The sequence below is a fragment of the Dermacentor variabilis genome, unplaced genomic scaffold, assembly GCF_050947875.1.
Source record: "Dermacentor variabilis isolate Ectoservices unplaced genomic scaffold, ASM5094787v1 scaffold_12, whole genome shotgun sequence".
Classification (NCBI taxonomy): Eukaryota; Metazoa; Arthropoda; class Arachnida; order Ixodida; family Ixodidae; genus Dermacentor; species Dermacentor variabilis.
The window spans coordinates 41,460,557-41,474,228 of NW_027460280.1; the positions used below are offsets into that span (position 1 = coordinate 41,460,557).

The 13,672-nt window shown below is 46.5% G+C and overlaps 1 protein-coding gene across 1 annotated transcript in view; it reads right to left on the reverse strand.

Moving 5' to 3' along the window:
• Positions 1–13,672, reverse strand: part of LOC142566273 (uncharacterized) — a 93,590-nt gene that overhangs the window by 4,569 nt on the left and 75,349 nt on the right. The gene's annotated exons all lie outside the window — the stretch shown is intronic.

Below are 13,672 nucleotides of genomic sequence, written 5' to 3' on the forward strand. Positions count from 1 at the left end.
ATGTTGTCGACTTATTTATCAACACTGGTGGAAGCGACAGAGGAATGACAAGAAGATTTCGCAGTTTCACCCGAAAGGCAAAGCATTGGTTCCGATAGCAAATTAGCAGACAGCTATACGAACTAAGGATAGTAGTTTTATTGACCGTATAAACTTGTACACATTCGCTTACTAACTAAATTCTAATTACCAACTAGATTGTTTACCAATATCTCAGAATGGGTATCTGTTGCCTCATTTTCTCACATACACAATAGAATGCATAAATAAACAAAGGAACATTGGTCCAAACTATTTTGGACATCGACGGCAGTATTTTCAAAAGCCCTAGCAGTTCTTGCTGTAAAATTATGGGCTCCATTTTTTTTGGGGGGAGGGGGGTAGCAGCGTGCTTCATCAGCTGCAGATCCTTGGCACAGGGTTTCAAAATTTAACGAGAATCAGAAAGCCCAGCACCGCGTAAGTATACAAAAGCATAATTATGTTAGGTTTCTAGCCTCGCCTGGCTGCAGTGCCAATGACACATATAAAGATGATAAACAAAGGAGAAAAAGAAATGTGAGAAAAAAAAAGAGTATGCTTTTCTTGAATTTGGTAGTATGCCGAACTGGCAGTCGGGACAGCAGGCTATTTCAGAGGCGGATAACACATTGCACAGGTAGTGAAGAGAGTTTTTAGCTGATATTCGTCTAATTTGTTGTAGCATTGGCACAATGACACACAGAGCTATTTCCAAACAACAGATTCAATCTTTTGCTGGAAGTTAGCGCTGTGTGTTATCTTGTGTGCAAGCTTCTTTGCCGGTATCATTGTGCCTGCGCTACAACAATTAGAAGATAACCAACCAACAAGCCCACATAATTACCTTCATCGACTGCTTTATAAGGAGCTGCATCGTGGCTAGAGCGTGTGCGAAGCCATCAATGGTCTTTACTAATGCCGCGACAGTGCCAAAACTTGCAGCATGCAAGCTTTACCGCGCAGCATGTCGTAATGCAGTGAAGTCATCTTTTCAAACACATTGACAGCAAGAGGAGACCCAAAAATGGATTGATGCCGATGATAAAGAAGCGTTGTTACTTTAAAAAGAAGCGAAAATAACGGTCAATTAGCGGTTCCGAAACGTAGCACTGACAGGACTTACACCGAAAAATGGACTTACTCAGACTGAGAGAGAGATGTAGCTTAATGAATGCTGATGCTTGTGTGAGCCCTGCTATATGCAGGGCTTGTTACTTCAGATGAAGTGTTTGAATTGACATGAAGATAAAAAAAAGAAGAAAAAATTGGAATCAACGAACAAATGGAGACCTGATGACAAACAAAAGGTCAGCGAATGTCCATAAATACTGATTGGCGTAAAAATAACAATCCTAAGATTGGTACATCTGTTAGTTCCTCGAACAGACCGCTGTGACACAAAAGCTACAGCGTTCTGCTGTCAAGAATTAGCGAGTTTGAGCTCCGCCGCATAGGCTGGAATGCAAACGCGCTCGCGTATTGAACTCGCGTGCATGGCAAAGAACCCCAGGTGGTGAAAATCCCGAGCCCTCCTCTATACGGTGTGCCCCTGTGCTAGTAATTTCCTTTCAAAGTCAACACTGCAGCAACTGCTGTATTAGAATAAGCAGCAGCTTATCGTGCATTTTCGTGACTGCGCTGCGTGTGATTTTTATATTCTTTAGCTATGCTCCAAACTAACTTTCCTTCTGCTTATGCAAGAACTAAATTTAAGGTGCGACCCAAGCCTTGGCATTTCCTTCTTTCTTTTTTTCCCCTCTTTACATTTACTGCACTCTAATCTGAGATGTTAATCTGCTGCTGGGATAGCAGAAGAAGTGCGGCATTCTAAAATATTGCTGCATGCACACTGCGTGTTTCTTTTGAGGATGCATGCAGGCGCCCCGACGAAGAAGACGAACTGCTCCTGGGTCTCGAGCTGTCGGCTGAACTGCCCAGCGCTGCAGTTGTTTTTGTAAATATACATTGCAAATAGTCTTGAGTGTTTACCCTCAATCGTTAGCTCGCGTAATAATATCAACATGATGAGTGCATGATACTACACAATACAATACAATCATTATGGTACATAAAGGAAAACAAAGTACAGATAGCTCGTGCACGGCTAGTGAACATGTATATCTGTGGCGTGAATTCTCGCACTGGCAAATGAACGCCCACCGATGCTCCGCGCACGACCGCTGTGATATTTCCGGGCCATTCGCTTCTTTGGAACATCCCTGGCGGTTCTGTTATATCTTCCTCACAAGAAGTGCGCTTCTTACATGTTCATAAAGTTTGCTAGTTATGCGTCAATTCTGCTAGGTGTTCCTGCCTCTGCCTCTCATGCACTGAAGCCACAGGGGACATGCTTGAGGATGTCAATATTTTAGAATGTCATGAGCGCGCGCTTATGCCATACCCATCCGATTTTCTTTGTGTGTAAGTGGATGTATGTGTGCGGATGTATGGGCTCCCTGCAATGGTCAGGCGGCGCAGTGATCGGCTCAGCCGTCAGCACCACCGTGTCAGTTGCGTGAAACACCGAGGCGGCCACTGCTACGGAGGCATGCTTTTGCGGTGCTCGTTTGAAACCTGCCGGATGTTCTAAATTGCGGTTTTAAGGCAATCGAAAACATTGAGGCCCATTTTGGACCACCGATGCTTGAGAAAGGACGTCAGATTTACGACTACAACTACATATATCGCGTCAAAGAAGTAAACATCACGGATATCACAGCGAGGTGCTTAAATTAAGTTATGGTGTTTTAGGTGCCAAAACCAGGGTGTGATTAGGAGGCACACCATGGTGAGAGACTCCGGAATATTTTGGACCACCTGGGGTTCTTTAACGTGGACCTAAATCTAATTACACAGATGTTTTGGCATTTCGACCCCATCAAAATTCGGCCGCTGTAGCCGCGATTTAATCCCGCGACCTCATGCTTAGCAGCCCAACACCATAGCCACTAAGCAACCACCACAGGTCGCAAAGTATTTGTCACAACATAGCAAGCATGCTTATGACGTCGAACTCAAAGTTAACAAATAATTATTTTATGCCACTTAAGTGAGCAAATACGGCCGCGGGCGTCTCTGCACTGTCAACTGTCGCTTCATTACATGGAGCGTGCCTTGCACCTCATAATTGTAGAGGCTTTTGCGAATTGGCAGGTAAGTGCTTTTTTCTCCGTTGACAAAGTGCCTCGAGCATATTCTGGTATTGTCGTTCCGGCTCGAATGTGAGAGGGTATTACCGCTCAAGCATCATAGAGAGCGATCAGCTGAGACTAAACAATGTGAAGACTGAACAAATATGCACTAGTGTGCGCGAGAGAAATACTAATTTTCGAATACTCGACGTGTGCTGCAGTGTACTCCAACCTTAGTTCTGTTGTTCTATTCGCGTCTGGGTCTTGGTGCAGGAAGAAACACAGCGCGTACAAAGCTCCAGCACGGAGCACTTACGAAGCTATATTTGACATGTAACAACCACTGCGCGTTTGTTTTGGAGTAAAACGAGCTAAACAACTACCCAAACTAATTTACAAGAGTGGGAATCAGTTCACGCGTTTTTATGCAGTTGACGCTTTATTGTGTGTTTTTACGGATGCCGCTGCTAGTTGTTCTTTATTTTTTCTTGTTTTTGCATTTACGTCTTAGTTCATTTAACAGAAATTTGCAAAAACGACATGAACCGCGATGATCCACTTCAGCTGCCGGGTTGCTTCCCATGGTATTGAAGGGAAGCGGTACAATTTGATATCGACATCCCCTTCGTGGTTGTGACAATCCTTAACGCAGAAGTACCTGCGCTTGTTCTTTTGTTCACACTTCTCACGAAGGAGCTGCCAAGAGGCCGCGATGAATCCATTGGAAAATTGAAAAAGCAGGCTTTCAGTCAGGCCTGAGCGCACCACGGACAATGGTGAAATGACGGTGAGGGCCTACCCGCGGATGCTCACAGCCGCTGCTAGGTGGCGCGACATGTACAGGCAAACTTCACTGCAGGGTGCCCCCATGCGCGCGCGCATGTGTATGCGTGCTGAACTCACGGTCTCCAAGACCAACATTATTGATGCGAAAGCATCAAATGGCCCACTGAGCGAAAAAGTAGGCGTCTGTAGTAGCGAAACGGCACCTAAATTCCGATTTGCCGCGACGCCACGTCACATGCGCTCCTCGACGGAGCAGAGCAGGCAAAATGGTACGCCTGCTGCCACGCCAGATGTCACGTGAGCGGAGAGGACATAACCGCGATGCGACGTAACCACTGCTCTCGGAAACCTGCGTTATCCGCATATTCCTTGATCGTGCAAGCTCTCAGCCGCATTCTAACTTCGCCTCGGTAATCGCTATATCACGAAATTAATGTATAAGAAAGTCGCAGTTTCGCCCGAAAGAAGACAGCAATCGATTACGATAGCAAATTAGTAGACAGCTATATGAAGCAAGGACTGTAGTTTCAACTGTAGTGTTATCGACCATATTACATTTTATCGGCCGTTACTAACTGAATGAACAAGCAGCACAGGCAAACATGAACACATCACACTCGATGATCACGGACATTCGCTGTCAAAATGCTGGCGAAAGCAAGTACATAGCACGCACAAAGGCAGGAGATGTCTGTAGATCGCTTTCAAGATACGCCGCGTGCAACCGAGCAAACTAGGCAGTTGGAGTAGAAGCCCCCCTTCCCTCCCTTCCTCCCGCGCTGCCTCCCCGCTTTCCTCCTTTTCGCACGCGAGATTGAGCCACGGTCGTCAGTTCCCCTTGCGCTAGGTCACAAAATATGCAGTTGCTGCCGGAGCACAACGCACAGAATTTTACACTCTCTCTCTCTCACTATACAGGGTGCTTTTTCTTTAGACAATACAGATTTTTTTATTAAGAAAGCTATGACTGTAAGACACCTGTCATCTTTGCATGCAAGCTCTATTGCGAGGCGGAAATACTTTGCCACTGCTGAAGTTGCCCTGAAACGAATTAATGAATTGTAGGGTTTTACGTGCCAAAACCACGATTTGATTATACGATGTACGCCGTAGTGGGGGAACTCCAGATTAGTTTTGACCACCAGGGGATCTTTACCGTAGCCCCGAATGCAAAGGACACGGTCATTTTTGCATTTCACTCCCATCGAAATGCGGCCGAAATTTGATCCCGCGACCTTGAGCTAAGCAGTGCAACACCATAGCCGCTAATCCACCATGTTGGATAAAGTTACCCTGAAAAGACTAATTAACAAAAAAATTTTCATTAACTTTTTTATTGTTAACATGAGGCAGAGTCCTTTTCTGCTTGAAAGTAGTGCTTTATGGAAAACTTTTAGGGCTTCACAATTTGTGGCATACCCATTTCTTAGAAATAAAAAAAAATAGCATGTGGGATTTATGTATATATAGTCATACATAAGCCAAGAAACAATGACACAATATGATATGACTAAAACTGAGGCGCCTTGGTTTCCGCTCTTCTCGTTCACACACACACACACACACACACAGTAGGAGAGTGTGTAAACATTTGTAATTCTAATCTAGTTCACAAATTTAACGTTGTGAACACAATTAATGAGAAGAAAGGAAACTGAGGAAATGCGGTCGAGGTCAGCTCTATTTCATGCGTTATTAGTTCGGATCTATCTGGCCGACTGCTGAATCTGTCGAGATATTCCCCTAGCAGCCCCTTTAGCTCATCTAGCTGCTCAGGTTCAAGAGCGTTCGTGCTTACCGAGTGCTCTACTTCTTCCAGACTGATTTCAGAGTTGGAGATCGTCTTACACTCATTAAACTCGTTAGTAATGTCATTAGGCTGCTTTTCCTTTGTGGACTTGCAAAGAAATCACGGGTAGCTGCGGGTAGCCTGAAAATAATCGAGTTGGCTGTACCAGAGGCGCAGTCACAGCAGGGTACCTGAAACCTCTTGTGCGTGCTGCAGAGGGTGTATGGGCAATATGACACATAAACAACGTAAATATGAATTACATATGACTCGCTATCCCGGCCCTGCGAAAGTGGATGTCAGCGAAGCTGTCAAAAATCACCACTACGACTGCTGAGGGGCGTATACAATTCTTAATTTATTCCTTTAGGCTAATGGTAGTAAATAAAATTTAGAGTAATGGTAGTAATGGGAATAATGGGAATTTTTACAGCACGCTGCCTCCCATAGTGAAGCTGCAACAATGAAATCAGTTGCTAGGCTTGCCCTTTTATATACGGGATGCTAGGAACGTCACTGCCCACGTCGGAAGCTGCCTCGGCACGGCAGCTTGCGCAACAGTAATCTTTACTGGGAAACGTATGTGGCGAGCGCAACGTGCTTCGCATTGTTATCAGGAGCGCCTTATCATCAATTGTGTGGTTTGGATGACTGCTTTGCGCTTGTTCTTTATAGAAACGTATGCTCTTCTGTATGTTGTATCCGGAATTCCAAAGAACGCATGCACGGTTCGCTTCACTTTGCTGACTGCTTGAAGTCTCTGCCTTATGCAGCCACTGCTCCTGGCCCTAAACTGCCGCCGGGATCAGCCCACATCTTTGCTGACGGATGCCGCCACTGAAAAATGCCGACCAACTAGAGGCTAACAGATGTCTATTTCCTATTATACTGAGGTATTACGGCCCGGCTACAAGAAGCCAACAAACAACGACACGATGGACTGCACAGGGGAAATTATTTGTAGTTGTTCATTAAATTAACTAAATGGTGAATAAATGGAAATGAAAGTGGATTAAATAACTGGCCACAGGTGGGATACAAGCCCACGTCTTCGCATCATGCGTGCGATGCTCTTACCAATTGAGCTACCGCGGCGCCATTTTCCCATCCATTTTTTGCAGTATTTATGTATAGTGTACTAGATGTCTGTCACCCACCGCGGTGGCAGTGAATATGGTGTTGCACTGCTAAGCACAAGGTCGCGTGATCAAATCCTGGCTGCGGTGGTCGCATTTCGACAGCAGCGAAATGCAAAAACGCTCGTGTCCCGTGCATTGGGGACACGTTAAAGATTCCATGGTGGTCAAAATTAATCCGGAATCCGCAACTACGGCATACTTCATAATCAAATCATGGTTTTGGCACGTAATTCCTCAGAATTCAATTCAAATTCAATTTATGTATGTCTACTAGAAGTAACCGTGGGGAGTATTAGCTAGCCCCACTAATCATGGCCTCGGCAGCGGATGTGGAAGATCCTATCTACTGCAGGCGTCACATAGTACGTGAACTTTCTGGATTAAGGCAACTGGTCAAAAAATGGTAGGCGACCCTAATCTTTGACTTACGTGTCTCTTAGTGGCACTCGCAGCTCCGTGTTGGTGTTGTTTAGGTTAAGCGAGCGAATGTCTTTACCCTGGCACGATATGTGGGCAAGGAGCGAGGGAGGGTGAAGAGGAAGCGCAGCATGCGCCACCTGGCAGGGCGTAGCCCCCTAGTGAGCGACGCACAAAGTGCACCTTACCGTCCGAAGTGCACCGTCCGGTGCTGACGTCAGAGCATGTAACGCGCATGCGCAGCTGTTGCGATCGAGCAGGTGAGCGCCGGGAGAGGAGAAGCGATAGCGGAGGGAGTGACATCACATATGCTCTGCTAGGCAGATGTTCAGTCTGTGCCAGGCAACTGTTTTCCATTAATTAACCAGTTAAATATCATGCCACCTTCTTGTGTGTGACGTCATTAGTGACGTTGTTACTTACGCTTTCCACTTCCAGGTTTCCAGAAATTTAGCCGAAGCCGTGCACACCTGGCAGGTCTCTAATGTCTACAATTCTGTGCTTTGGTGTGCGGTAATCAGTTATCTCTAATTAATTAATTATTCCAGACACTTCAGTAACTCAACTTGTAATTACTTATACTCTGATATCCTATCTATGAAACCCATGAAAATTGTACTGTACTATTTTCTTTCTATTTTTTTCTGATTTATTTTGAATTTTGTCCCTGGTTGTCTTGGCAGGTGAACCGGAAGTGCTACGCAAGAAACATGTCATTCAATGCTCGTACTCCTAATGAACCTAGATGTGCTACCTGGAGGTATCGAAGCTGCCGAATGCAAGACCCTCGCTGTGTAATGAATGAGAAGGAAGGAAACCGAGGGGCCCGATTTTTATTAGCCATATCATAAGACAACAAGGACAGCACAGGGGGAATCATTTGTAATTTTTAATTGAATTATGTATAATATACGACCAGACGCGTTCGGATACGTCACAGATGCATGTGTGAAAGATGAGCGACTCAAAAGAATGTTTACGCACTATCTGACAAGTCCCACTAGAGAGCTTCTACAGTAATTTTTCTTGTGTAAACTCGATGCTCTTGTATCACACTTAGATTTACATTTTAGAGTGAAGATCTTAGGCGCCTGTTCCTGCGGCAAGCGTCGGTGTAACCGAGCGAACGAGCACAGAGAAGAATGATAGAGCGAATGCCGAGCGCAGCCACTCTCGAGGGTGTTGGCGAAGTGGGGGATGAAGGACGTGAGGAGGAAAGCAGAGCAGGAAGGTGCAGCGGCAACTATAAGGCGGACAGTGGAGGAGGAGGGTATGGCAAAAGCGTAAGAAAAGTGTAGTGCAGCGACGCCGCCTACGAGATGGCGCCAGAGTAGCGCGCGTCATCTGGGAGGTCTGTCTGCAGCGGCTGCTGTGAATCGCGCCTACGCATGATCCACGCACTGCTCCTCACGATCTCTTGATTATCAGGGCAGTCACGCTAATCTTGGCTTCATTTGCAATGTGCCACACGAGACAGATTGTCCGCACCAGCCAATATATCGCAAAATGAAAACACGTACAGAGCTGCGCTTAAATTTCGCATTAGGGGGTATCGTAATCGTAGGTGAATTGTTCACTCTGAGAAGAGGTTTATTGGCGACTTCTAATGCAAAGGCACAGCGACCGGGAACGGTGAGGCAGTCCAAAGCACTGTCCAAAAAGACGCCAGCAATCAACAGCGCGAGCTGAGCCGAGCCGTGCGTTGGCGATGTGGCTGTGCCGCGATGCGCGTCTTCTTCCCAATCTCCCCTCGGACAAAAAGAGCCATCCTGGTGCCTGAAGAATCAGGAGGCAGAGGGTCGTGGTAGGGCTTGAGACTCGAGACGTGGACAATATCACGTCCACGCCGGCGCAAGTCTTCAGGTGGTGACAGTGGCTCAATGAGAAAATTCACCAGGGATGTTTGCTCCAAGACTCAGTAAGGCCCTTCGAATTTGGGACGAGTTTCGAGGAAAGCCCTGGCGTTTTGAAAGGGACCAACAACCACACAAGAACGTCTGGAGCATAGGTGGTGTTTGGAAGCGTATCGGTGCGGTTTTCTTTCTGGCGCTGCTGTTGCTCTGCCGTAAAGGAGCGTGCTAGCTGGCGACATTCTTCAGCTTGTCGGGCGACGTCGGACACAGGTAGACACTCGGAGGCGTCAGGACAATATGGAAGGAGCGCGTCGATGGTATGCGGAGGCTCGCTGCCATACAGGAGGAAGAAAGGTGAAAATCCCGTAGTGGCCTGGATCGTGGTGTTGTACGCGAACGTGATGAATGGAAGGATGCGGTCCCAGTTACCATGAGCAGATGCTATGTACAGAGAGCATATCACCAAGTGTGCGGTTAAATCGCTCTATGAGCCCATTAGTCTGTGGAGGGTATGCTGTGCTAGTCTGATGAATAATATGGCATTCCGAAAGCAAACTTTCGACGACTTTGGAGAGCAAGGCGCGACCTTGATCGCTGAGGAGTTCTCGAGGTGTGCCGTGTCGAAGCACGAAGCGATCTAGGACGAAAGAGGCTACATCCCGCGCTGTAGCACTTGGTAAAACAGCAGTTTTGGCATAGCGTGTCAAATGGTCAACAGCAACTACGATCCACCGATTACCGTCTGGCGTCATAGGGAGCGGGCCGTATAGGTCGATGCCAACGCAATCGAAGGGTGTGGCAGGGCACGGGAGCGGCTGCAAGGCACCAGACGGGTGTAAAGGCGGCAATTTGCAGCGTTGACAGTCAAAACAGCACCGAACAAATTTTTGTACAAAATTGTACATGCCGCGCCAGTAGTAGCGATGGCGAATTCGTTCGTACATTTTGAAGACTCCGGCGTGGCCACACTGCGGATCGTTGTGGAATGCGGCACATATTTGAGACCTTAAGCTGCGGGGAACCACCAGAAGCCACCGACGGCCTTCAGGAGTGTAATTGCATCGGTGCAGCAGCTGGTCACGAATGGCGAAATGAACTGCTTGGCGTCGGAGGGTTCGGGATACAGGGATGGTCGATGATCCAGAAAGATAGTCAAAAATAGAAGCGATCCACGGGTCACGACATTGTGCAGTTGCAAAGGAGTCCATGTCAAGAGATAACATGGAGTGTGCGGAAGTTGTTCCGCAGGCCGAGTCTGGAGGTAAAGGTGAATGAGACAGGGCATCTGCGTCGGGGTTTGTGCGTCCGCTGCGGTATACGACACAAATATCGTACTCCTGGATGCGTAGTGCCCAATGGGCTAGGCGGCCAGTGGGATCTTTCAAGTTGGCGAGCCAACAAAGCGCGTGGTGATCTGTGACCAAGTCGAATGGGTGCCCGTACAGGTATGGTCGGAACTTGCCAAGTGCCCATACTAAAGCCAAGCACTCTTTTTCGGTCACGCTGTAATTGGCCTCAGGCTTCGTCAGCATGCGACTCGCATAGGCGACTACGTATTCGCGGTAGCCGGGCTTTCATTGGCCGAGCACGGCACCGAGACCGACCCCGCTGGCATCTCTGTCTGTACCTCAGTTGCAGCTGACGGGCCGAAATGGCGAAGAATAGGTGGGGATGTGAGAAGACGACGCAGCGTAGCAAAGGTGGAGTCACTTGCAGGGGACCGCAGGAGAGGGCAGCGTCACCGTGTAGAAGCTGAGTCAATGGCGCCATGATCGATGCGAAATTCCCAACAAAGCGCCGGAAATATGAGCATAGGCCCAGAAAGCTTCAAAGTTCTTTGATGGTCTGAAACTTCGGAAACTCAGCGACTGCTCGAAGTTTTGCAGGATCGGGTAGAACGCCGTGCTTTGACACAATGTGGCCTAAAATGGTGAGCTCTCGCACGGCGAAGCAGCACTTCTTGAGGTTGAGTTGAAGGCCAGCGTTCGTTAGACAGGTCAAAACATGCCTAAGGTGTGGCAGGTGAGTGGGGAAATCAGGCGAGAAAACCACAGCATCGTCAAGGGAACAGATATATAGACCACTTGCGGCCACGCAGCGTGTTGTCCATGAGTCATTCGAAGGTGACAGGGGCGTTACAAAGCCCGAAGGCATCACGTTAAATTCACATAAGCCGTCAGGCGTAATGAATGCGGTTTTCTGGCGATGTGATGAAAGGCACAGTGACCGGGAACGGCGAGGCAGCCCGAAGCACTGTCCAAAAAGACGCCAGCAATCAAGAGCGCGAGCCGAGCCGAGCCGCACGTTGGCGATGCGGCTGTGCCGCGAGGCGCGTCTTCTTCACAACTCTACTATTATCTTCGCTAGCGTTTGCATCATCTTGTACCCTTGATATTGCAATGCCCACATGTAGATTACTGTCCCCGTGTGGACGAAATTTTTTTTTTTTTTCAAATCACCTGTGGCAGATAGCACAGTTCTACCCTTGATTTAAATTACTCAATGAGGCGGCCATTGCTTCGATGAGAAATCAAAATGCTTAATTGAATAATTAACAGAATTCCACTGAATAACTTCTCCACTGATTGCTTTATGGCACGCATTTAAATCTACAAATTGTAGCTAGTGAGTATGCAAGGCATATAAACTTTTTTTCATTTTTTATGTTATAGTGTTCCAAAACACCTACGTTAATTAAAAGTCACTGAACAGTTTTAGAGGCAATTTTAGCGACATTGAGGCAATATTTAGTGGAAATTTATCGACCGTTACCACTCCGCTTAGCAACACCTCTCAAGAAAATATGGCAACACTGTTCGCAAAGGGCCACTAAAGCCAGCGTGGCTGTACATCGAAGCAATCACGCACAGGCGCAGTGATGCTTGAAGGTATGGCTCACAGTGTTATCTTACCCCGTGGGATGCCCTCGAGTTGTCTGCTATAATTTTTGCGTGCGCCAATACTGTGTTGCACTGAAGAAAGGAAATTCCGCTTTCAGCAAAAAATCGCAGTTGCGACGAAGCCAGTGCTGTGTTTGTGTACAGCATTTAAAATGCTGGCGGTTTGAATAACTTGAGCTTTAATTATGCTTAAAATGAATTTAATTAACTTGGAACGAATACGGAGGATGGCACTGGTTTCGAGATATGCACCGTCAAACTTACGGTAAAAATGCACTGTTGTCCCACTTACTTTTTAAGGAAAACGCTTGTTTATGCAGTGACGCACAAGGGGTGTTCCGCCCATGTAATTCGTCACACAGTTTGAAAATTAATATGTCGAAACTTGTGTCACTGAGAATTCATTCCAAGTGGATATGCCTTGCGAACTCGTCAGCTACAATAAATTGTAATATGTACTGTAAAGCAATTAATTAAAAAGTTAATCAGTAATATTTTTGTTGCTTATCCGCTTATGCATTTTGTTTTCTCGTAGAAGTATAATGTCCGCCTCATCGAGTGATTTAGTTCAAGGGTTAGAATTGTGCTATCTGCCACAGGCGATTTTTTAAAGATTTAGTGCAGTTAAAAAGAACATATGGTACACATGTACACCAGAGAGACAGAGAGAGAGAGAGAGGAGTTAACGTATACATCCTAGCAAACTTGCAGCATGGATACCCTTGCAGTCCTTCTTGGCTACATTGTACCATAATAAAGTGAGGCTGAAGAAAAGTGCTCCGAGATAAGGGTCCACGCCAGTGGAGGTGCCAAGACCATGACTGGACGCATAAACTGCAGTGAAAGGAATTCGCAACTGCCTGCGGGTCTAATTCCATTCGCAAAGTAGCGCGCAGGCAATCGCAACGCAAATATCTATGAGGTGTCCCAGCTGACGTTAGCCAGGCTGTTCAACGAAAAAAAAAATGATTTAAAAAACACGGTGCAAGATACAATCGTAAGACAAACGGTGTTCAATTTCCAGACCTCTGATGACCAGACACTGTAGCTTTTATAATTCCATTTGGCACCGTGGTTGCAAAATCTTTTTCTCATTTTTTTTTAGTTGAACGCCTTGGCTAACATTAGCTAGGACAAACGGTATACTGGGGAAGCGTTTCAGCACACATATTATGTGCCTAGCACACATTTGGCAAGTCGAATAAAAATCCTTCTGTAAGAATCTTACAGTAGAAGGAGAACATTTTGGGTGGAAGCAGGTTTTCCTAGACAGGCAGCATTTTTTTCACTCCAAGTAGTGCAGGAATCAGGACATGCGCACGCGGGCCTAGTGTAAAGCCTATATGAAACCATGTGGCTTTTCTGTTAGAGAGATTAAAAACTGATGCATCACAAAAGGCCTAGTGTTCTTTACAGGAAATAACAGGTGTTCGTTGGGAATGCTTTTAGATTATGTCATCTAGAGTCAAAACACTCCTGTCTGTCCTTGATTTTAAATTCTTTCTTTGATTACTTGCTGTGCATTCACGTACTCCTAAAAAGGCCTAACAACGGAATCCCAGTATATTAACTATATTGTATAGTGTTGATAACTGAACATTGAACCACAGGTAAGCACACTGTCTGGCACACACCA